Source organism: Prionailurus bengalensis, chromosome C2 (genome assembly GCF_016509475.1).
Source record: "Prionailurus bengalensis isolate Pbe53 chromosome C2, Fcat_Pben_1.1_paternal_pri, whole genome shotgun sequence".
Lineage (NCBI taxonomy): Eukaryota > Metazoa > Chordata > Mammalia > Carnivora > Felidae > Prionailurus > Prionailurus bengalensis.
Genome location: NC_057350.1, coordinates 90507596 through 90532247, shown reverse-complemented (window position 1 = coordinate 90532247; position 24652 = coordinate 90507596).

The following is a 24652-nucleotide window of genomic DNA, read 5'->3' as shown; positions in this document are numbered from 1 at the left end:
GAGCAGACTCAATTCTTCCATCCAAGACCGTGGCCACTTCTCTCCACCCCTTTTGCCATATCCATTTCCTCCGTTTGATCTCTGAATGCTGGTATGCCCTCGGAGATCAGTCCTTAAACCTCTTCTCTTTCCTAACTACACTACATATCTAGATTATTTCATCCATCCCATTTTAAACATCATCTTTATGCTGATGGTTCCCAAATGTAAATGAGCAGCCCCGAATTTTATTTTACTCTGGACTCCTCTGTCCAACTGACTCCTCAACATCTCCACTTTAATATCTAAGGGAGCATCTCATGCTTGATACGTTTAGAGCAGAATTTTTTTTTAATTCTTCTGCACGTCTGTGCTTGCTTCTTTCTTAAAAGTTTCCCATCCCAGTAAACAGTACCTCTTAGTCATGTAATACATATTTATTAAATGAAGCTTTAATTAATTAATTAACATAAGAGAGTACTAGTGAGATACTGACACTGTGGTGAGAGAAATCTTCTCACGGAAAATGTAATCAGAATTTTCTTATAGAACAGTAGGGCTTGTATGAAGAATACAAAAGACCACCAGCCATCCACACGTTGACTTACTTCATAGTATCTACACAGCACTTAACACTTGACACATGCTTAGTTAATTAAACATGTTTTTAGGAAAGTCTTCATTCCACAAAGACCCCTGTCCTCTATATTCCACTGTCCTGAATGCTATTCTAGTAAGAAAACCTCTCCTGATAGTGCTAACAATGCCCAATGTTGTAAGAGATTGATTTCTTCCCCAATGTTGACTAAGAAATGAAGTCAGCAACAAATCACTGGGAATTTGATTTAGAACCTCTGCGAGGCTCAGCTAAGTGAGCTGTCCATGACTACTCATGAGGAGTATGTATGAGTGATCAAATCTGATCTTCAAAAGGTTAAAACTCGTTTTGTCCATCTCTATTTTTTGTCCTATACCAATTCTAAAACACGACTTAGAGGATGGAAGTCCACAAAATTGCTCTGTGGGGAGAAAGGGGTTCCTTGAGGTAAAATACCTGAAAAAAGCTATGAACTTTATGCCACTCTTAGAGAAATGTAGAGCACAGAGGTATGGTTTCTGAGACTTCCTTAAGTAAGGAAGCTCATTTAAGATTTTTTAGCCTAAAGTTTATTTGACCACAGTCATGTCTTTGTATAGCACTATGAACATTCCTCAAAACTGCTATTCCTTGGAACATATTATGGGAAACCTTGAGCAACAAAGCACCAATTAGGGATTCTTGGGATTATGCGGTACATTGGTGGAAATTTCAGATTCTCTCCTGATTAAATTGGTAAATGATTTTTTTAAAACCTACTAAGCAAAATCTCTGTCCCATGTCCAGATATTTGAAAATATGCAGAAATAGCCTCTGAGCCTCCTTAATTTCTACAAATATTTAGGAAATTTGTACTTGCTTATAATATATTTTGAGAGTACACCTAATAAATGTTTCTTATGGTATAAGCATTCAAAGAATTTCATTTGTGAAACAAATATGCAACTGACAAATAGAGAACCAGTGAAGTGGTCCCAGTATACCTTAAAATCATCAAAATGCAATTCTAGTGTTAAAAGAAAGACTACTTTAAAAGTTATTAGCTCTAAGATATATTTAGAGAAAAATAAATTAGAGAAATCAATATTTGTAGAAAAATAGAGATGTATTGGCTGATAATTCTAGTGAAATAATCAGATCGAAAGTCTGACCTTTCAGTTAAGAAAAACAATGTGCTGAGTTTAATTCAAAAAAGACGCAGTAGAAAATTGTGGAGATAAATGGTCATTCCATAGGGCTAAGAAAAAGCTTTAGAAAGATCACATCCAATTATCCTGAAGGAATGCTTTCATGAATGCCAAGAAACTAGGACAATTTCTAATTTTTAAGACAATGAGAATATAGGTATGTCTACATAATTTTATTTGCTGCCTTCTAAACATTCCTGTCTATTTCCAGATTTGTCTACATAAAACAAAAATAAAGAACTGAAATTCAGAAAAAGACAATTTTCACAACAGAACACACACATCATTAAGCCTAGTTCAGGATACAGTGAGCTATATTTTATATCAGGCATATACATGTGATGGCGGAGAAGAAATTTCACCCTGGTAGAGTAGCATGTATCATTGACATGTCTTTATTTATCCATTTTTTCAAGTTATTCAATATAACTTGTTTTGAGAGACAGATATCAGCATATTGCTAGGTTCTTGGGAGTGAACCTTGTCAGAGCCTGGCAAGAAAGAGAGAACTCGTAAAAGTTAGCAAGTTATGCATACAATTAACTATCAAGGGGGAGACAATCAGACTACTACTCTAGAAGCAACTGATGCAAGCAGAGCTTTAACAGAGTTGATTTGTGATGTCCTGAAATGATTATCCCTCTTCTTTCCATATGTGTTCACTCCCAGCTGGCCAAGGCTAGACCCAGCCAAAAATGTAAACTTGGCCAAAAGTTCTCTTCATTGTACCATTATTCTTCCTTCACACCAGCTATACAAGTTGCTCCAGACCCTTAATTGAGGGACTTGAGGGCTTCCAATCTGAGGTACCTACACAGGGCATCAGCAAAGCAGGGGCTCAAAAAAGAGAAAGGTTAAGAATTTGATCTCTGATATGCTTTTTGAAGCATCAGAGTAGTCAGCATGGAAGGAGAAAGGCAAAAATTTTTAGAGATAGCTACTTATATGTCTATCTATCCATTTAGAAATATATACATATAGTTACATACATACACACATGTATATTCAGAGAGAGGTGGACAGATGATTGATGATAGATAGATAGATAGATAGATAGATAGATAGATATAATAAATAAATAGATGATAGATGTCTAAAGAAGGTGGGAGGATGAGGCACCTGGGTGGCTCAGTTGGTTAGGCATCTGACTGGCTCAGGTCATGATCTCGTAGTTCACGAGTCTGAGCCCTGCATGGAGCTCTGTGCTGACAGCTCAGAGCTGGGAGCCTGCTTCAGATTCTGTGTTTCCCTCTCTCTCTGCCCCTCCCCTGCTCATGCTCTGTCTCTCTCTTTCTCTCAAAAATAAATAAACATTTAAAAAACTTTAAGAAAGTGGGAGGAGATACCATCCTACTTTCAATGCCTGAGGATGCTAAAAGTTTCAACTGGCCCCAGTCAGAATACTACTTAGCAACCCACTTCCCTGTGGTCCATCATTTACCTCCCTTACTATCCTCCTCCATCAAAATAAAATGATCTCAAGTCTCATACAAAGTTGCTGCCAATTATTCAATTCTAAAACCCTCCTAGAGATTAATTTAGGAAATTATGAATACATATGGAATATATATATATATATATATATATATATATATATATATGCCTTATATTGTACATGCTTTTTTTAACCAGAAATGTATCTTAAGGGCCAGGTATAAAATTTCTACTATAAACTGAAATGTTTAACAATAAGAAATAGTTCTCACAGCATAGTTTATAAATGTGTGAACTAAAAATGTATAAACCTTATAATTAACTTATATGTTCATAGAGAACCACTTCAGTATAACTTGATGTACACAAAAACTGAACACTATAAAATAGCATCAAGGTTCAATTTATTTTTTTTTCAATATATGAAGTTTATTGTCAAATTGGTTTCCATACAACACTCAGTGCTCATCCCTTTAAAAGGTGTCCTCCTCAATACTCATCACCCACCCTCCCCTCCCTTCCAACCCCCATCAACCCTCAGTTTGTTCTCAGTTTTTAAGAGTCTCTTATGCTTTGGCTCTCTTCCACTCTAACCTCTCTTTTTTTTTCCTTCCCCTCCCCCATGGGTTTCTGTTAAGTTTCTCAGGATCCACATAAGAGTGAAACCATATGGTATCTGTCTTTCTCTGTATGGCTTGTTTCACTTAGCATAACACTCTCCAGTTCCATCCACGTTGCTACAAAGGGCCATATTTCATTCTTTCTCATTGCCACGTAGTACTCCATTGTGTATATAAACCACAATTTTTTTTATCCGTTCATCAGTTGATGGACATTTAGGTTCTTTCCATAATTTGGCTATTGTTGAGAGTGCTGCTATAAACATTGGGGTACAAGTGCCCCTATGCATTAAGATTCAATTTAGATACCACAACCTTTCTAGGTATCTCAAAGGGGCATAATATAGACATTTGATGCCTACAAATTGTGGTAAGGAGCAGAGACATCACAGAGTCACCTATAGACCACTAGCTCCAAGGTGGGATCACCCTGGATACAAACCAGGGATGAGAAAAACATCGTTGCTTCTGCGGGTGCTGTTGCCTCTACACCCATAAAGATGGTAACCACCCACTGGCACATGGAGTTTGGCTACGGTAAACAAAACCATCTGACTTGCTGCCAGCCACCACAGTGGTAAGAGGATGGTCTCTGACTCCCTTCTGTCCCATAAATTTCATGTGAGTACATTTTATTGGTAGAATCTAAATCATATCCAGAACCCTAATCAGAAGAGAGTCTGGGAGATGCAGCATTTAGTTTACCGGCCCCTGCAGTACAGAGAAGACAGAAGACAATGGAAATGGATGCTGAGTACTGACAGACAACTCCCAAAACTGAAGTTTTTCAAAATTATTTTGTAGAATACCCATTGCTGACAGTAAAAAAAAATTTCAGAAGACAAAACTATGGAAACAATAAAAGATCAGTGGTTGCAGCAATGATGGGGGCAATAGGGGAGATGAATAGGCAGAGCACAGAGAATTTTTAGGGCATTGAAAATAACCTCTATGGTGTTGTAAGGATCATATATGTCATTACACTTTTGTCCTAACTCATAGAATGTACAACACCAAGAGAAAACCCTGAGGCAAATGTGGACTTTGAGTGATTATAAGACGTCAGTGTAGGTTCATCCTACCACTCTGGTGAGTGATGTTGATCATGGGGGGAGGCTATGCATGTGTGGGGGTTGGGAGGGTATGGAAAATCTCTGTAACTTCCTCTCAATTCTGCTGTAAACTAAAACTGCTCTTAAAAAAATAATAAATCATTAAAGAGAGAGAAAGAAAGGCAAAAAAAACCCCTGAAAACTACAAAATTAAAAAAATCAAATTCAGGTTATAGTGACCTACCAGAACCATATTTCAAAACAGAATGTAATAGTATATCCATTTTTAATCCTATTGTTAGAGGAAACCCAAAAATCCACTACTTTTGATAGTCTTCAGACTTACTTACCATATACTTATTTTGATTCAAGTTAATGGCCAATCAGACAAGAGTTAACCTACTATTCTACCATTTTAAGAACTAAAACACTATAATTTGGCTCACTCATTTATTTGTTCATTCAACACTTACTGCTACAAGTGTTTTTTAAAATATATTTTTGTACAAGGTTTTTTCAAGTATGTTTGAAAATTGTGCTTCCATTAAATTGACTTTGTTTTTTACTGCAAGGACATAATCTCTTTTTACTGCAAGAATATAATCCATCAGTTATGTGAAATAAGGTAACAGATATTTAAAATATACATTAATTTGTATATATTTTTAGTGAATGGCTTTAGTAGAAACTCAGATTAGTCAATGTAAAGTAACTATAAATAAATTCCATAAATTATATACTAAATAATTGTTTTTAGAGAGAGAGAACATGTGAGCAATGGAGGGGCAGAGAGTAAGGGAGAGATAATCCCAAGCAGGCTTTCTTCCATTTTGAAAGAGAGAGGGGAGCCTGGGTGGCTCAGTCGGTTAAGCATCCAACTTCAGCCCAGGTCATGATCTCGTGGTCCGGTCCGTGAGTTTGAGCCCCACGTTGGGCTCTGTGCTGACCGCTCAGAGCCTGGAGCCTGTTTCGGATTCTGTGTCTCCCTCTCTCTCTGACCCTCCCCCATTCATGCTCTGTCTCTCTCTGTCTCAAAAATAAATAAACGTTTAAAAAAATTTTTTTAAAAAGAAAGAAAGAAAGAGAGAATCTGCACATGCACGCAAGTAGGGCACAGGGAGAGGGAGAGACAGAGAATCCCAAGCAGGCTCCACGCTGTCAGCTCAGAGCCCAATATGGGGCTTGATCCCACAAACTGTGAGATCATGACCTGAACTTAAATCAAGAAGGGTATATTTAACTGACTGAGCCACCCAGGCTCCCCAAGCATCCAGCTCGTGATTTCAGCTCAAGTCATGATTTCATGGTTCATGGGAATGAGTCCTGCTTCAGGCTCTGCACTGTCACCTTAAGCCTGCTTAAGATTTTCTCTCTCCTTCTCTCTCTGCCCCTCCCCTGCCTCAAAATAAATAAATAAACATTTAAAAACATTAGAAAAAGTAAGGTATGGCTAGAAACCACTTAACAGTACTTAAAATTTTGAAAAACTGTGGTTATATTCATTTTATTCTATGACTTCTTGAAAACTATATGGAGAGGTATCCTGGGGGGTTTTATTCTTGCTTTGTTAAGTAGCTTCGGTTATAAAGGAAGGAGTAAGAGCAGAAGGAAAAATAAAGGGAGAGGGGAATTTACCCATAGATAGGGTGACCATACAAACTGATTTGCCTGGAACAGGCCATTTTATACCTCTAGTTCTGTGTAACTATTAATGATGCTCCTTTTACTTTACTAAGTGTTCCAATTTGAGAGATAAATTATATGGTCATTCTAATTGGTGAGAGGAGTAAAGAACTAGGATTATAAATAACATTAAATTAATGGCATATTTAATGGGACATGCAGGGAGTGAAAATTTTTAAGGAGGAGAGGAATCACTGAAATTGGATCAGTTGCCAGAAGAAAAGCATTATAAAATTACCAAATGGAATGATAAAGTGCAAGTCAATAGGCAATGGTCAACTTACAGTCCTCCACTAAATAATGTTGAATTTTATCTCCTTTAATCTTTAACTCTTTACCAAACCAAATGGGATATGAGTACTCATAGTTTATTATGAATCATTAATCTGAAGGACTATCAGTAAATCATGATGTTCAACCTCTATCAAATAGCCCTATACCCAACTTTTCTGTGACAAAGTAGAACAGCGGAAGGCCATTAGTATTTACAGATTCAACATCCTTGAAATCACTTTTCTTTTGGCCTCCATGATACCAGGCTTTCCTGCCCTTCCTTCGGTGGAGACCTGTACTTCCCTCTCCCCTTTCATAGCTCCTGCTGTTCCACCTGATCTTTTTAAATGTTGATGATATTTAATACATAAAAGATATCTGGGGAGATATTGAGTAAATGTGAATGAAAATTAGGTATTACATTGGTGAATAACTGCCAATTTTCTTTTTTTTTTTAATTTTTTTTAACGTTTTATTCATTTTTGAGACAGAGAGAGACAGAGCATGAACGGGGGAGGGGCAGAGAGAGAGGGAGACACAGAATTGGAAGCAGGCTCCAGGCTCTGAGCCATCAGCCCAGAGCCCGACGTGGGGCTCGAACTCACGGACCGCGAGATTGTGACCTGAGCCGAAGTCGGCCGCCCAACCGACTGAGCCACCCAGGCGCCCCATCTGCCAATTTTATTATACAGGCTTACCTCGTTTTATTGCACTGCACTTTCTTGTGCTTTGTAGATACTGTGTTTTTTTTAACAAACTGAAAGTTTGTGGCAACGCCGAATGGGGCCTGTCTGCTGGCACCATTTTTCAGTAGCATTTGCTTATTTCATGTCTCTGTGCCACATTTTGATAATTCTCATAATATTTCAAATAATTTTGATTAGTATTGTATTTGTTATGGTGATCCATAATCAGTGATTACTACTCACTAAAAGCTCAAAGATGGTTAGCATTTTGTTAACAATAAACTATTTTTAAATTAAGGTATGTACATTGTTTTTTTCTTGATATAATGCCACTGCACACTTACCAGACTACAGTATAGTATAGAAATATTTTCAGATGCACTGGAAAATCAAAAAATTTATTTGACTTGCCTTATTGCAATTATTTTCTTTATTGTGGTGGTCTGGAACCAAATATGCAATATCTCCAAGTTATGCCTGTATATGTTAACAGTATTGTGATTACACAGAAAAATATTTTTAGTTTTGGGAGATTCTTACTGATATATTTAGGAGTAAATTGTCATAATATCTACAGCCTATTTTGAAATAGTTTGGAGAGATGTGTAGATAGACAGAAATATGTGTAGATGTAGATGCGGATACAGAGATAGGTAGACATGATGAACAAAATATGGCAAAATGTTAACAATTGTTGAATCCAGGTAGTGGGTGTATGGCTGTTCACAGTACCATGTATCCTTGCTCAAACTTTTGTATGTTTTAATTTTTTATGATAAATAGAAAAAAATAAAAAGAAAAAATTAAGTGACAATCTTTTGAAGTCCTAACTCCCGCCCCATATTCCTTCCACCCAAACCCTTCAACCTCTTCCAGAATTTTTTTTCTTATACTCTTTCTAGGTGACCTCATTCATTATTTAACTTTAAATATCATTCAAATAAAGTTCATTCCCACAAATAATCTCTCACTCTGACCTCACCTCCAAACTCCTATATAAAAAACATAACCAATTAACTATTCCACGTAGATAATTCCTATGTATCTCAAACTTGACAGATCTAAAAGTGAAGTCTTAACTCCCACTCTCCAATTAACTATCCATCTCCAGTGTTCTTCAACTAAGCATTTAATACCTTTATACAGCCAAGAGCTTAAGTCATAAATCTGGGTAGCACCTTTGATTCTCACATCTCCCTCTTCCTCCACCCAATCAATTAGTAAGTCCTATCCATCTAACCTCCAAACCTCAAGACCAAATTTCTCCCTGGCTTGTCACCACCACTCTGTTCCAGCCAACATAAAAATCCTTGCTTGGGCTAGAACAATAGCCTTTAATCAGTATCTATACTTCCATTCTTTCCCCTTTACAATCTATTCTCTACAGATCATCTGAACTACTTTTAAAACATAAATCTAATCTTCAAAACCTCTGATTAAAATAAAATGGCTTTGGGGCACCTGGTTGACTCAGTCGGTTAAGCATCCGACTTCGGCTCAGCATGATATTGCAGTTCGTGACTTTGAGCCCCACATCGGGCTCTGTGCTGACAGCTCAGAGCCTAGAGACTGCTTCTGATTCTGTGTCTCCCTCTCTCTCTGCCCCTCCCCTCCTCATGCTCTGTCTCTCTCTCAAAAATAAATAGACATTTAAAAAAAGATTTGAAAATAAATAAATAAAATAAAATAAAATGGCTTTCCAGTGCATTTAGAACAAAACCCATGTTCCTTACCAGAATCTTAAGGTCCAAGTAGATCTAGCCCTAGCCACCTCTTCCATTTCATCTCATGCTTCTTTCCACCCTTACTCACTTTTCTCCTCATTCATACTAGCTTCCTTTCTGTGCTCATGAATTGTCGAGCTATTGTCTCCTAAAAAGTTATGTCCATACTCTTTCATCTGTTTGTTATGCACTTCATTTTTATTTATTTAACATATTCTCAAATAGCACTATTTCTGGGCTCTTTTTAAAAGAGTCTTAAGAATACTGATTCATTTAGGGGTGCCTGGGTGGCTTGATCAGTTAATCATCTGACTCTTGATTTCAGATCAGGTCATGATCTCATGGTTCTTAGGTTCAAGCTCCAAGTCAAGCTCTGTGCTGGCAGTGTGGAGCCTGCTTGGGATTCTCTCTTCTGTCCCTCTCTCTCTGCTCCTTCCCCACTCACATTCCATCTCTCAAAATAAACTTAAAAAGAAGAAAACAATCTTCTCAATATTAAAAAAAAGAATATGGATTCATTTAATATATCAATCTTATGAAGTAAGTTCTATTATTACTCTCCTTTTATAGACAAACAAAATGAAGTGTACTGAAGTGGAATGATTTGAACAATTTTATATAGATCATGCTATATACTGAATTGTGTCCCCCACAAATTAATATGTTGAAGCCCTAACCCCCAAGGTGAGGTATTTGAAAATAGGGCCTTTGAGAGGTTAAGATGTAGTCAGAAAGGTAGGCCCTTGTGATGGTCTGAATGGTTTTATAAAAAGAGGGAGGATGGAGAGAGAGGAAGAGAGAGAAAAAGAGAGAAAGAGAGAGAAAGTGATGTCTCTCTTTCCCTCTCTTCCGTTTGAGGCTATAACCAGAAAGAAGACATCTGCAAGCCAAGAATAGGGCCCACTCCAGAAGCTGAATCAGCTGGCACCTTGATCTTGGACTTTCCAGCCTCCAGAACTATGAGACATATGTTTGTTGTTCCAGCCACTCAGTTGAAAGTATTTTCTTATAGTAGGCTGAGCAGACTAATACATATTATAAGTGAGAACCAGGCTTTAAACTGAAACTGAACTTTAAGCAACTGTCCCATAACACCTTAGATTCTGATCATCTTCAGGCCCTTTGTATCTTAACTTAAACATTACTTCTTTAGGCAAAGTCTTCTGTGAGTCCCCTTTCTACTGCATCATAACATTGTAGTGTTCTCTTCATTGTGCTTTTCTCAAAGTTTAGTGCATATCTTTTCACTGTTATTTGTTTATCTTTGTGCTTACCTGCTATATAACAGGCACAACTAGGTAATGAATATACAATAATGCATAAGACAGACCTTGTTCCTACTCACCATAAAGTTTAGAGTCTAGATTAATTTATTTTTTGCAATTTCATTTCAACACCAGGATCATATGCACCAGTGGAGAATGAATACAAGATGAAGAGTTAAGACCAGACAAAATTGGAATAAACCAGGTGACAAGCATATAGAGGAATATAAGCAAAGGAATGAGAATTGCTGATCTAGGTTGAGTCATGGTGAATCTGAAGAGACAACAGTAGGGAAAGCAGGGGAGCTGCTAATAGAGAGTATCGGATAAGAACTTTCCACTCTCCTACGAAAAAAGTTCTCATTCCTTTAGGATCTATACATTTGAGGCAAGCCCTGAGGTGGACCTCAAACAGGAATAGCATTTTCTGATTGCTAAAAAGGTGGATGTCCCCAGAAGGCCAAAGAAACCAGGATGGAAAAAGAGATGTTGCCTCCATCTTTCAAAGACATAACATCAGTATTCTGCAATACAGTGGGCTACTAGTTAGTCCCCTAATTTAATTACATATCCCAGACAAATGCAATTTGTCCAGCAATCTAGATGTTTGCCATGGAAGTCAGCGAACAAACATGCCCAGTTCAAGATGGAAGTCTATCATTTCTAAGAAGGCCAGAACTTAATTAAGTGCAGTTCCAGCATAAAATCTCAAATTCAGACCCCTGACTGCCCTCATGTATAAGCCTCTCGGCAGATGTAAAAATAGGAGGCACCACTTATGAAAATATAGCCTTCATCTTGAGCAAATTGTTCACCCAATCTCAGAGGCCTCAAACCCTTGTGAATATCCTCTATTTGTGAAGCACTGTTGTATGCACTAAAGATGCAGATGTAAGCAAAAGAGAACATAGTTCTGCTATTATAGATCTTACGTTCCAATGAGAGATTTAGTAAACACAAAAAGTTTTAATTTATAATTAAAAATATGTTAATATTTTAATAATATTTTACAAAGTATAATTATGCTGTTGTGAAATAAAAGAGTCACGTGATAACAGAGTGACTTAGTATTATAAAGACTGCTAACATTCAATGTAATCCCAATCAAAATTGCACCAGCATTCTTCTTTAAGCTAGAACAAGCAATCGTTAAATTCATGTGGAACCACAAAAGGCCCCGAATAGCCAAAGTAATCTTGAAGAAGGCGACCAAAGCAGGAGGCATCACAATCCCAGACTTTAGCCTCTACTACAAAGCTGTCATCATCAAGACAGCATGGTATTGGCACAAAAACAGACACATACACCAATGGAATAGAATAGAAACCCCAGAACTAGACCCACAAACGTATGGCCAACTCATCTTTGACAAAGCAGGAAAGAACATCCAATGGAAAAAAGACAGTCTCTTTAACAAATGGTGCTGGGAGAACTGGACAGCAACATGCAGAAGGTTGAAACTAGACCACTTTCTCACACCATTCACAAAAATAAACTCAAAATGGATAAAGGACCTGAATGTGAGACAGGAAACCATCAAAACCTTAGAGGAGAAAGCAGGAAAAGACCTCTCTGACCTCAGTCGTAGCAATTTCTTACTTGACACATCCCCAAAGGCAAGGGAATTAAAAGCAAAAATGAACTACTGGGACCTTATGAAGATAAAAAGCTTCTGCACAGCAAAGGAAACAACCAACAAAACTAAAAGGTAACCAATGGAATGGGAAAAGATATTTGCAAATGACATATCGGACAAAGGGCTAGTATCCAAAATCTATAAAGAGCTCACCAAACTCCACACCTGAAAAACAAATAACCCAGTGAAGAAATGGGCAGAAAACATGAATAGACACTTCTCTAAAGAAGACATCCGGATGGCCAACAGGCACATGAAAAGATGCTCAACGTCGCTCCTCATCAGGGAAATACAAATCAAAACCACACTCAGATATCACCTCATGCCAGTCAGAGTGGCCAAAATGAACAAATCAGGAGACTATAGATGCTGGAGAGGATGTGGAGAAACGGGAACCCTTTTGCACTGTTGGTGGGAATGCAAATTGGTGCAGCCACTCTGGAAAACAGTGTGGAGGCTCCTCAAAAAATTAAAAATAGACCTACCCTATGACCCAGCAATAGCACTGCTAGGAATTTACCCAAGAGATACAGGAGTACTGATGCATAGGGGCACTTGTACCCCAATGTTTATAGCAACACTCTTAACAATAGGCAAATTATGGAAAGAGCCTAAATGTCCATCAACTGATGAATGGATAAAGAAATTGTGGTTTATATACACAATGGAGTACTACGTGGCAATGAGAAAGAATGAAATATGGCCCTTTGTAGCAACGTGGATGGAACTGGAGAGTGTGATGCTAAGTGAAATAAGCCATACAGAGAAAGACAGATACCATATGGTTTCACTCTTATGTGGATCCTGAGAAACTTAACAGAAATCCATGGGGCAGAAGAAGGAAAAAAAAAGAGGTTAGAGTGGGAGAGAGCCAAAGCATAAGAGACTTTTAAACACTGAGAACAAACTGAGGGTTGATGGGGGTTGGGAGGGAGAGGAGGGTGGGGGATGGGTATTGAGGAGGGCACCTTTTGGGATGAGCACTGGGTGTTGTATGGAAACCAATTTGACAATAAATTTCATATATTGAAAAAATAAATAAATAAACATTAAAAAATTAAAAAAAAAAAGACTGCTAGCCATCTAAAAACTCCATCCACCTATAAAAGTAGGGTGGAATTCAGCACACAGCTGCTCAGCTAACTACATTTTCCAGCCTCTCTTGCACCAAATGTGTCCATATAATTATGTCTTCACCATGAAACAGGGAAGATGACGTGCGCCACTTTTGGTTCTAGGCCTTAACATTCCAGGTATGCCTACTCCATGCACTCTTTTCCCTTCCCATTGGCTAAAAACTGAATGTAGCAACAACACAGCTTTAGTCACTCAGATGATAGAAACACTTTGGGTATATGGCAAAACAACAAGATGGGAGGATCCTGTATATATAAATGACCTCATGGAGAAGATGTTTCTTATAATCTGGACTAATCACATCAATACTAATATGTGAAATATAAACAAACATCATTATGGGTCCCTTTTAAGTAGCGGCTAAGTTTCCCTAAACCAGGTTGTTCACTGGAAATGGCATTTAGGAGATGAGGCTTCACTAAGCGGAAGGAGTTAGCCATGTGAATATGTGAAGGTGAAGAAAGAGCATTAAGAGCATGCCAGGAACACATGCCATTTCTGGAAAATTCAGGACCTTGGGAAAATTCAGCTGCTACATTAACACAAGAACCATAGGTACCAGTAAACCTTTGGCAGAGGGTTGGGAACTAGATCACAAAGTCTGAAAGGTTGAGGGTGAAAATAAAATAAGCCCAAGCATAGCCCAGACATAAGTCAAGAACCAGATCTGATGATCTCAGTCTTCTTCTGTGGGAAATATATAGCTTCTATTAACCAAAAGGTCAAAAGCCAAGTGGACAGCTAATGATAGGTAAATAAAAGTAGCAGGAGACATGGGAAGCATCTGGCCAGACAGTGAGTGTTTAAATAAACCAGAAAAGTCTAGCAATTTACTCCTTCAACATAAGCCTTTTTTCTTAATTAAGATACTCTATTTGTGTGTATGTGATGGTTTCTGCCAGAATTCTGAATCCAGACCTTTTCTTGTTCCCCAGAGTGATAATATATCGCTATTTTTGCCTTAACAAGTTGAGAACTATTTCTTTGTTTTGTCATTCAAGTAACATCTATTGACCTATGCATAGTGATCTGTATGTGCCTGAAATTTCAAGAAGATTCACAAAACCATGTGCAGAAAGATAGGAGAAGGGAAAGAACATTTCACTACAAAAAGAGAATGCTGGCTTCTAGTGATTTTTAAGCACCCTTAAGATACACATGAAAATCATTTTCTGAAAGGTTCTAAGACCCTCAAAGAATGATGAAGGAAGGCAAAAATGCAAAGGCCCGTGAGAATAATTAAGAACCAAGTGGTCCAGAAGAGTAGACTAGACAGAATTAAGCAAACAGGAGGCCCCATCAGGGACACCAGAAGTTGGGAAAGATTGTACATAAATCTAATTTTATATGTATCCCTTTGGGGCATAAGTCTAGGATGACTAATACAGAACCTGCAGGCAGAAATAAGTAGAAACACTAGGCAGGCATGTATCACAAAAAGAGCTTACCATATAAGCTAATTTCTTTTTATTCCACCTTCAGTGAAAATGGAGAAAATATTTGTTAATCACAGTGCCATTTTTTAAGTAAATGTCAACGGGCTTATTGCTCTCCATCTGTCATGCAGGACTATAAATATTCTTGCTATTTTTCATCTTCCCAGCTACCATTTTTCATCTTCTATCAGAGTGAAGGAAAAAGAAACAATGTTCTCTAGGTAGTCAGAAAGATTTATAAAATGCTAAGAGATCTAATTGCAAGTGTTGTTGTGATTGCTGTTCTGCCTATAGCAACAAAGTCTCCAGGTCTAGCAGACACCATGTCTGATCCTTCCCTTTGGCCTGTCAGGAGAATGCCTCTGAAACACGTGGAGGGAACCATACCACTGTTCTGTTCTCTCCAGCAGAGCGACAGGGGAAAGGTGGCTCCAGTGCTGCTGCAAAGCACCAGTACTTGCTAGAAGTTAACTGTCATCCTGCTCCTCTAATGAAAAGCCTTCAACTTCCCTGTTCTACTCAGGATTTAATAAGAACTCCAGAACATGGTTTAGAAAACCCTTTATCTCTACCCTTCTCTCCCAGCCACATTTTTCCATATACTCACCTCACATTCTTGAGTTCTGGTCATACGGAACTACTCAGAAATTCTCAGAAAGCATTCTCTCTCTCTCTCTCTCTCTCTCTCTCTCTCTCTCTCTCTCTCTCCCTTTCCCCCCCCCTCCATCCCCCCTCTTCCTACCTTCCATCCCTCCTTCGCCTCTTTAGACCTTGTGTTCAGCTTCTCTTGCCCCAGTGAACTTTCCTACTCATTCTTCAGTTCTCAACATAAATCCCACTCTTTCTGAGAGTCAGCCCTCCACACTTCCCAATCTGAGGGGATTGTCCATAGCATTCGTAATGCTCTGCCTCACCCCTACTGTGATATCACAAATGTCTGTTCCAGAGCTACCTTTTACTTGTCTGTTTCCTCTCCAGCATCATGAGGATGGTTTTACATCTTGTTTACCATTGACCCATTAACATCTAGCTTAATGTCTGATATATATTAGACAATCAATTAATATTTGTTCAGAGAATATGTTTAATTAAAAACAAATAAAGGCAATAAAGATAATTTTTAGGTAGCAAGAAATAAACTAAAGAATCTCAAATCAAATTTCTAAGTGCCATTTCTCAGTATGCCCAGATACTTTGGCTTCTGAATCATGCCTCATTTCTCCTTCCTATATATTTTTACACTAGTATGGTTTTTTTGTATTTGTTTTTGTTTTTTGAGAGAGAGAGAGAGAGAATGAGCAGGGATGGGGCAGAGACAGGGGGAGAGAGAGACTCTTAAGCCCAATGCAGGGTTCAATCCCATGACCCTGGGATCATGACTTGAGTAGAAATCAAGAGTCACAGGTTTATCTGACTGAACCACCCACGTGCCCTACACTAGTTTTTTAAAAGGCAACTCTGTCAAAAAACACCAGTATTCTTCACAGAGCTAGAACAAATCATCCTAAAATTTGTATGGAACCAGGAAAGACCCCGAATAGCCAAAGCAATCTTGAAAAAGAAAACCAAAGCTGGAGGCATCACAATCCGAGATTTTAAGCTATACTACAAAGCTGAAATCATCAAGACAGTATGGTACTAGCACAAGAACAGACACTCAGATCAATGGAACAGACTAGAGAACCCAGAAATGGATCGACATACACATGGCCAACTCATCTCTGACAAAGCAGGAAGGAATATCCAATGCAATAAAGACAGTCTCTTCAGCAAGTGGTGCTGGGAAAACTGGACAGCGACAGGCAGAAAAATGAACCTGGAACACTTGCTTACACCACACACAAAAATAAACTCTAAATGGATGAAAGACCTCAATGTAAGACAGGAAGCCATCAAAATCCTCGAGGAGAAAGCAGGCAAAAACCTCTTTGATCTTGCCCGCAGCAACTTCTTACTCAACATGTCTCCAGAGGCAAGAGAAACAAAAGCAAAAATGAACTACTGGGACCTCATCAAAATAAAAAGCTTCTGCACAGTGAAGGAGACAATCAGCAAAACTAAAAGGCAACCGACAGAATGGGAGAAGATATTTGCGAATGACATATCAGATAAAGGGTTAGTAGCCAAAATCTACAAAGAACTCATCAAACTCAACACCCAAAAACCAAATAATCCAGTGAAGAAATGAGCAAAAGACATGAATAGACACTTCTCCAAGGAAGACATCCAGATGGCCAACCAACATATGAAAAAATGCTCAACATCACTCATCATCAGGGAAATACAAACCAAAACCACAATGAGATACCACCTCACACCTATCAGAATGGCTAACATTAACAACTCAAGCAACAACAGATGTTGGCGAGGATACGGAGAAAAAGGATCTCTTTTGCGTTGTTGGTGGGAATGCAGACTGGTGCAGCCACTCTGGAAAACACTATGGAGGTTCCTCAAAAAACTAAAACTAGAACTACCCTACAACCCAGCAATTGTACTACTAGGAATTTATCCACAGATACAGGTGTGCTGTTTTGAAGGGACACATGCACCCCCATGTTTATAGCAGCACTATCAACAATAGCCAAAGTATGGAAAGAGCCCAAGTGTCCACTGATGGACGATTGGATAAAGAAGATGTGGTGTATATATGTATATGTATGTATGTATGTATGTATATGGATACACACACACACACACACACACAATGGAGTATTACTCAGCAAACAAAAAGAATGAAATCTTGCCATTTGCAACTACGTGGATGGAGCTGGAGGGTATTATGCTAAGTGAAATTAGTCAGTCAGAGAATGACAAAAATCATATGACTTCACTCATATGAGGACCTTAAAGGACAAAACAGATGAACATAAGGGAAGGGAAACAGAATATAAAAACAGGGAGAGGGACAAAGCAAAATAGACTCATAAATATGGAGAACAAACTGCAGGGGTTGTGGGAAGGGGGATGGGCTAAATGGGTAAGGGGAATTAAGGAATCTACTCCTGAAATCATTGTTGCACTATATCCTAACTAATTTGGATGTAAATTAAAAAAAATAAAATTAATAAAAAGTAAAAATTAAAAAAATAAAAGGCAACCTCGTGACCAGTAAAAAAGTAAAATTTGAATTATTTCTTTATGCAACTTGGTTAAATCATTCACTTGACACAAGTTTAAACAGCAAATATTAAAGTGTTAACTGCATAAGACATTTTCTGGGAAGATCATGAGAAGTTTACCACACACCTTTATATAACTCTGTTAAAGAAGAAAGAAATAGACATGAAAAGCGGGGGAGGGGGGGAGACTTTTGACTCAGGTTGAGGCTTTAGCTCAACTTTTAATTTAATACCAGTGTTTGACACAAAGCTTCTAGGTTAAGTAACTAAGATACCAAAGAAAATGTATTCAACATATTTTCTCTTAGGTAAACTTGGTCCAATTCATTTATAAGTACTTTTTCTATCATATCCTTGGAGAAGCTTACAGAAGGAGATTCCAGCTGAGTCAAAATAGACAAGGAGCCACCATGACAATTCCCATCTTACACGCTTCCTTGGAAAATTTCTGTGGCTTATTCAAGTTCTTTCACATATAGCAGAATATGATTCATTTTTAAAAGAAATAAATAGCCATAAAATAAAAGACTGGTTATAAGTTTCACGAAACTCAAGATGCGCTATTCTAAAATAATGCTCTTTACTTAGGAGGCTACTTGTCCTCATTCCTCCCTTCATCCATTCAATAGTCCTCATAAAGAACCTTCTGTACTCAAGGCATTGAGGATTCTAAATAACAAGCCATGTGTCCTTATCCTTAAGATGTTCAAATAGTGTCACATATACTCTTAAAAATAATAATCACAGAAGATGGTACGTACAGGAAAAGACTTTGCTATTACCCACATAAGTATATTTTGGCTTTGAATAATCTACTGATGTGCATTTTGCTGATATTCATTAATATAAACATATTTTCCCTTCCCACCAGGATCTAAGTGTCCTGACAGTACCTAACTTATACTGTTTTTATATCATTCATTGCATGGTTTCTCTAAATTTACCATGACTTACAGTAATAAATACAGTAATAGATTCAATGACACATATACGTATATACATAACAAATGTTTCACAGAAATATACTTACCATTACTGCATCAATTTACTCTGGTGTTTTCTATTTTGAAATATTGTATATAGTCCATTTCATTTAGAAACAAACAAACAGGGGCGCCTGGGTGGCGCAGTTGGTTAAGCGTCCGACTTCAGCCAGGTCACGATCTCGCGGTCCGTGAACCCTCTCCCAGCACTACAGAGACCAAGACAGACTGCATTAGAAGGGTAGGAGAAGCAGCTATATGTTGAGCACATTGTCTCTCCCCAGCCCAGCACAGCACCAGGAGAAGAGACCCCTTTGAGCCTCTGGTTCCTCCAGTAGAAAAAAAAAGAATACAGAGAGGACGACCAGCCCCACCCCACTCGGCAATGTGGGTTGTTTTCTGGGAACGTCTTCTCTGATCTCACATAATGGAGACTGCAGGGGCATCTGCAGGGCTTGACTACCAGGAATCTGACTGGGACAGAAAAGTAGGGAGGGGCTTGCAACAACCAGCACATGGATCTTGGCAGACCAAATTTATACCTGCAGTACTCAAGTAGTAACCCCAACCAGCATCTTTGCTCATCCACAGAACCAAATCAGGGGCACACACTAACATGAGAACCCTTGGAGTGCAAATCTGCCTGATGTGGATTCTTAAGCAAGGAGTCTTGCTCTAGGACCCTGTTTGCCTACACCAAGGTATGGAGCAATGTCACAACCCCATCTACTGTGGAGAGTGCCTTCCAGCCACATCTGACAAGGAGAACTGGCAACAACTCCTCGAAGCTGTGTGGCCCAGTAATGTTGGAGCCAAGAAGTGGGAAGGCAGAGTTGATCACCCCAGAGCATAGCCAGTTCAGTGTGTGGAGGGTTTTCATGCTACACACAGGCAGGGGAATTAATTTCTAGCCAAGGCTGAGAGTAGCTCTATCCCGGACCCCACCTGGAAAGCTTGTTTGAGACATGAAAGTTGCCTAGAGTAGCCCCTCCCCTTCCTTCCAAGGCAAGGGAGTTGAGACACAGCCCCACCTACTGGAGAGGGTGTCTTCCAGTCCCATGCGACCCAAAGGGCTGGTGACAAATCCTGGAAGCTGTGTGGCCCAGCAATGCTCAACTCCGGAGAAGGGCAGGCAAAGCTAACAGTTTGTAAAGCAAAGCCAGTGGCCTTGTTTAGCCAGAGAACTTGAGGTACAGGGCAGCTTGAGTTAAGATAATAAACAGTTTTACAAGCCTTAGAGCTGCTTCCCCCACTGCACCCAGGAAAGAAATTCACATCCCTATGCATTGATGAACATAGCCTTCAACCTATCTGACTAAGGAACCTAACCAGAGCACACGGGAAACTGCATAGCCCATCTAACAAGCCCTGCTTATTGTGGCGCTTGAACAAGAGCACAGCTCATGGCTTCTCCCATCTGCAGAGCAAAACCAATGGCTTCACCTGACCAGAGAATTCAGTGCACACTCTGGTCTGAGTTGAATTGTCAAATGACAAGCTATGGTAATCACAAGGGAAAATCCTGTAGTAATCAAGCAAAAGAACATAATAAAGTCAAAGCATAGTGATACCAAAAGATACCCAAACACATACACAAAAAGACAGAAGGATAAGAAACAAGAACAATGGACCTACAAAACTAGGAAACAGTAAATAAAATGGCAATTGTAAGTCTTTATCTATCAATAATTACTTTAAATATAAATGGATTAAATTCTCCAGGCCATGGGTCTTATTCTGCTGCCCTTCCAGGTAAGTTAATTCATAGCCCCATATACTACTGGATATCGTGCCCATTCATGACCCATCTAGTAAGCCTGATCTGAAAATCCCAGCAACCATGAACCCATCTCACAGTACCACTCAGGTAGGAAACCAAACCATTAGTCATATCCAACTGTTCTCAACCAGTGGCACATCTTCCCTATCCCAATCAAAAACAGTTCCCAAGCTCAAACAGTTCCCTTGCCCCAAAACAGACCATAATAGCAGGTCCTACTGCCCAAGGACATTACCAGCAGACACAACCAGAAATCCAAACTGAGCTGACTGATGAGAAATGGTCTCTGCCAAAGCAAACCTGTAAAGTCTGGAAAAATATTGACATTATAATTAAATTGTCAAAAGTCGAAGACAAAGAAATAATTTTAAGAGTAGCAACAGAGAAGAAAGAAGTTACATACAAGAGAACACTCATAATACTATTGGTGGATTTCTCGACAAAAACTTCAGGCCAGGAGAAAATAGGATGACATACTCAAAATACTGAAAGAAAATAACTGTCAAGAGCAAAGCTATCCTTCAGAAACAAAGGTTGAATCATTTTCCTGAACATACAAAAGCTAAGAGAGTTCATTACCACCAGACCCTGCCTTAGAAGAAATGCCACAGGTGTTTTTTTTGAGTGGAAGTAAAAAAATGCTAATTAACATCATAAAAAAGGTTAAAAGGTAGCATAAATCTCACTCATAATGGTAAATATATAGTCATAGTTAGATTGTGCAATATGGTAATAGTGTTGCATAACTTACTAACAATTCTAAAAGTTAAAAAAAAATAAGTTGCAAACATAACCATGACTACAATAATCTGTTATTAGTTACACAATATAAAAAGGATGTAAATTATAATAACAATAACCTAAAATATGAGGTTGAGGAGAAGTAAAAGTGTAAAGATTAAAATTCTATTGAACTTTGGTAGTTATAAGTTTAAAATATGGTACTATAGGTTTAAAACATTTTATGTAAGCCTCATGGTAACCACAAGGGAAAGTCCTGTAATAATCATGCAAAAGAACACAATAAAGAAGTCAAAGCATACTGATACCAAAAAGTACCAAAACACACACACAAAAAGACAGCAGGATAAGAAACAAGGAACAATGCATCTACAAAACCGGAAAACAATAAATAAAATGGCAAGTAGTCCTTATCTATCAATAATTACTTTGAATATAAATGGATTAAATTCTCCAATGAAAAAACATATAATGATGAATGGATTTTAAAAAATCCAACAGGATGTTACCTATAAGAGACTCACTTTAGCCTTAAAGACATATATAGATTGAGAGTGAATGGACAGAAAAAGACATTTTGATACCTTTTGCAATGCAAAGCAATTGCAATGCAAATGGTAACCAAAAGAAAGCAGGGGTAGCTATACTTATACCAAACAAAATAGACTTTAAACTAAAAATGGTAAAAAGATACAAGAATCAACAACTGTAAATTATGCATCCAAAAACGGAACACCTAAATATATAAAGCAAAAACTACTAGAGATAAAAGGAGAAATGACAGTAATGCAATAATTGGGGACTTGAATACTCCACTCTCCACAATGGATAGATCATCCTGAGAATCAATGAGGAAACAATGGTTTGAACATTACTGTAGACCAAATGGACCTAACAAATATATACAGAACATTCTATACGACAATAGCAGAATACACATTCTTGTCAAGAGCATATGGAATGTTTTCTAGACCATACATTAGGTCACAAAACAAATCTTAGCAAATTAAAAAAAAACACTGAAATCATATCAATTTTCTTCTCTGACCACAATGGCATGAAACTAGAAATCAACAGAAGGAAAAATGGAAAACTCACAAACACATGGAAATTAAACAATACTTTCCTGGAAAATCAATAGGTGAAGACAGGAAATTCAAAAGAAAAATAAAAAAGTATTTTGAGACAAACCAAAATGGAAACACAACATACTGTAATTTACAGGATATAGCAAAATCAGTTCCACAAGGAACCCTTACATTAAAAGCAGGAAAGAAGCCAAACAAATACTTAACTCTATACTTAAGGAACTAGAAAAAGAAGAAATGGAGCCCTAATTTGGCAGGAGAAAGTAAATTATAAAGATTAGAGCAGGAAAAAATGAAATACAGACTAGGAAAACAATGGAAAAGATTAACCAAATTAAGACTTGATTCTTTGAAAAGATAGACAAAATTGACAAATTTTGTTTTAGCTAGACTAAGGAAAAAAGAGAAAAAACTCAAATCAACAAAATTATAATGAAAAAGGAAACATTACAACTGATACAACAGTAATTTAGAAAATCATAAGAAGTTACTATGAACAACTATATGCAAACCAACTGGACAACATAGAGGAAATGGAAAAAACCTTAGAAATACACAACTTACTACAACTGAAGCAGGAGGAAATAAAATATCTGACTAGACCAATTACTAGCAAGGGAACTGAATCAGTAATCAAAAATCTCCAAATAAAGAGAAGCCTAGGGTGAGATAGCTTCACTAGTGAATTTTAGCAAACATTTAAAGAATTAACACCAATCCTCCTCAAACTCTTCCAAAAAATCAAAGAGGAGGGAACACTCCCAAGTTCATTTTATGAGGCCAACATTACCCTGATACCAAAACCAGAAAAGTACACTACTAGAAAAGAACACTACAGGCCAATAACCCTACAATGAGTACAGATGTAAAAATAAAATACTAGCAATAAAATACTATAAAAATAAATTACTAGCAAACTGAATTCAGCAGTACATTAAAAGGATTATTTATCAAGATCAAGCGGGATTTATCCCGAGGATTCAAGGATGGTTCAATATATGCAAATAAATCAATGAGATACATTACATCATTATAATGAAATAAAAGAATCATATGATTGTGTCAGTAGATATATAGAAAGCATTTGAAAAAATTCAACATCCATTTATTATAAAAACTCTTAACAAATTAGGCATAGGAGAAACATATCTCAACATAATAAAAGCCACATATGACAAGCCCACAGCTAACATCATAGTCAATGGTGAAAGGCTGAAAGCTTTTCCTCTAAGATTAGAAATAAGACAAGAGTGAGTGAGGGTGCCCACTTTCACCACTCCTACTCAACATAGTGCTGGAAGTCCTAGCTAGAATAATCAAGCAAGGAAAAGAAACAAAAGTTATTAAAATTGGAAAGGACAGAGTAAAATTGTCTCTATTTGCAGATGACAGGATTTTATATACAGAAAATCCTAAAGACCAAAAACCTGCTAGATATAACCAATGAATTCGGTAGAGTTGCAAGATACAAAATTAACATGCAAAAGTCAGTAACATTTCTATACACTAACAACACATTTTCTGAAAAATAAATAAATAAATTGACCCCATTTACAATAGCATCAAAAACAACACAATACTTAGAGATAAATTTAACTAAGGAGGTAAAAGATTTCTACTCTAAAAATCATAAGACATTGATGAAAAAAATTAAAGAAGATACCAATAAATGGAAAGATAACATGGCCAATGATTGGAAGAATTAGTATTATTAAAATGTCAATACTACCAAAATCCATTTATAGATTCAGTGCAATCCCTATCAAGATTCTAATGGCATTTTTTTACAGATTTTTTTTTTTACAAAAATCACTCCAAAGATAAAGCAAGAATTCTGAAAGCCTCTAGGGACCAAAGGTCCTTAACCTACAAGGGTAGACACATAAGTAGCAGCCCTGTCCACTGAGACTTGGCAGGCCAGAAGGGAAAGGCAGGAAATATGCAATGTACTAAATAGGAAAAATACGCAGCCAAGAATCCTTTATCCAGCAAAGCTGTCATTTAGAATAGGAGAGATAAAGACTTTCCCAAACAAAATCTAAAGGAGTTTGTGACCACTAAACCAGCCCTGCAAGAAATTCTTAGGGGGACTCTCTGAGTGGAAAGAAGCAAAGACTACAAAGGACCACAAAACATCACCAGAAACACAGTGACACTAAATTCATATCTTTCAATAATCACTCTGAATGTAAATGGACTAAATCCCCAATCAAAAGACACAGGGTATC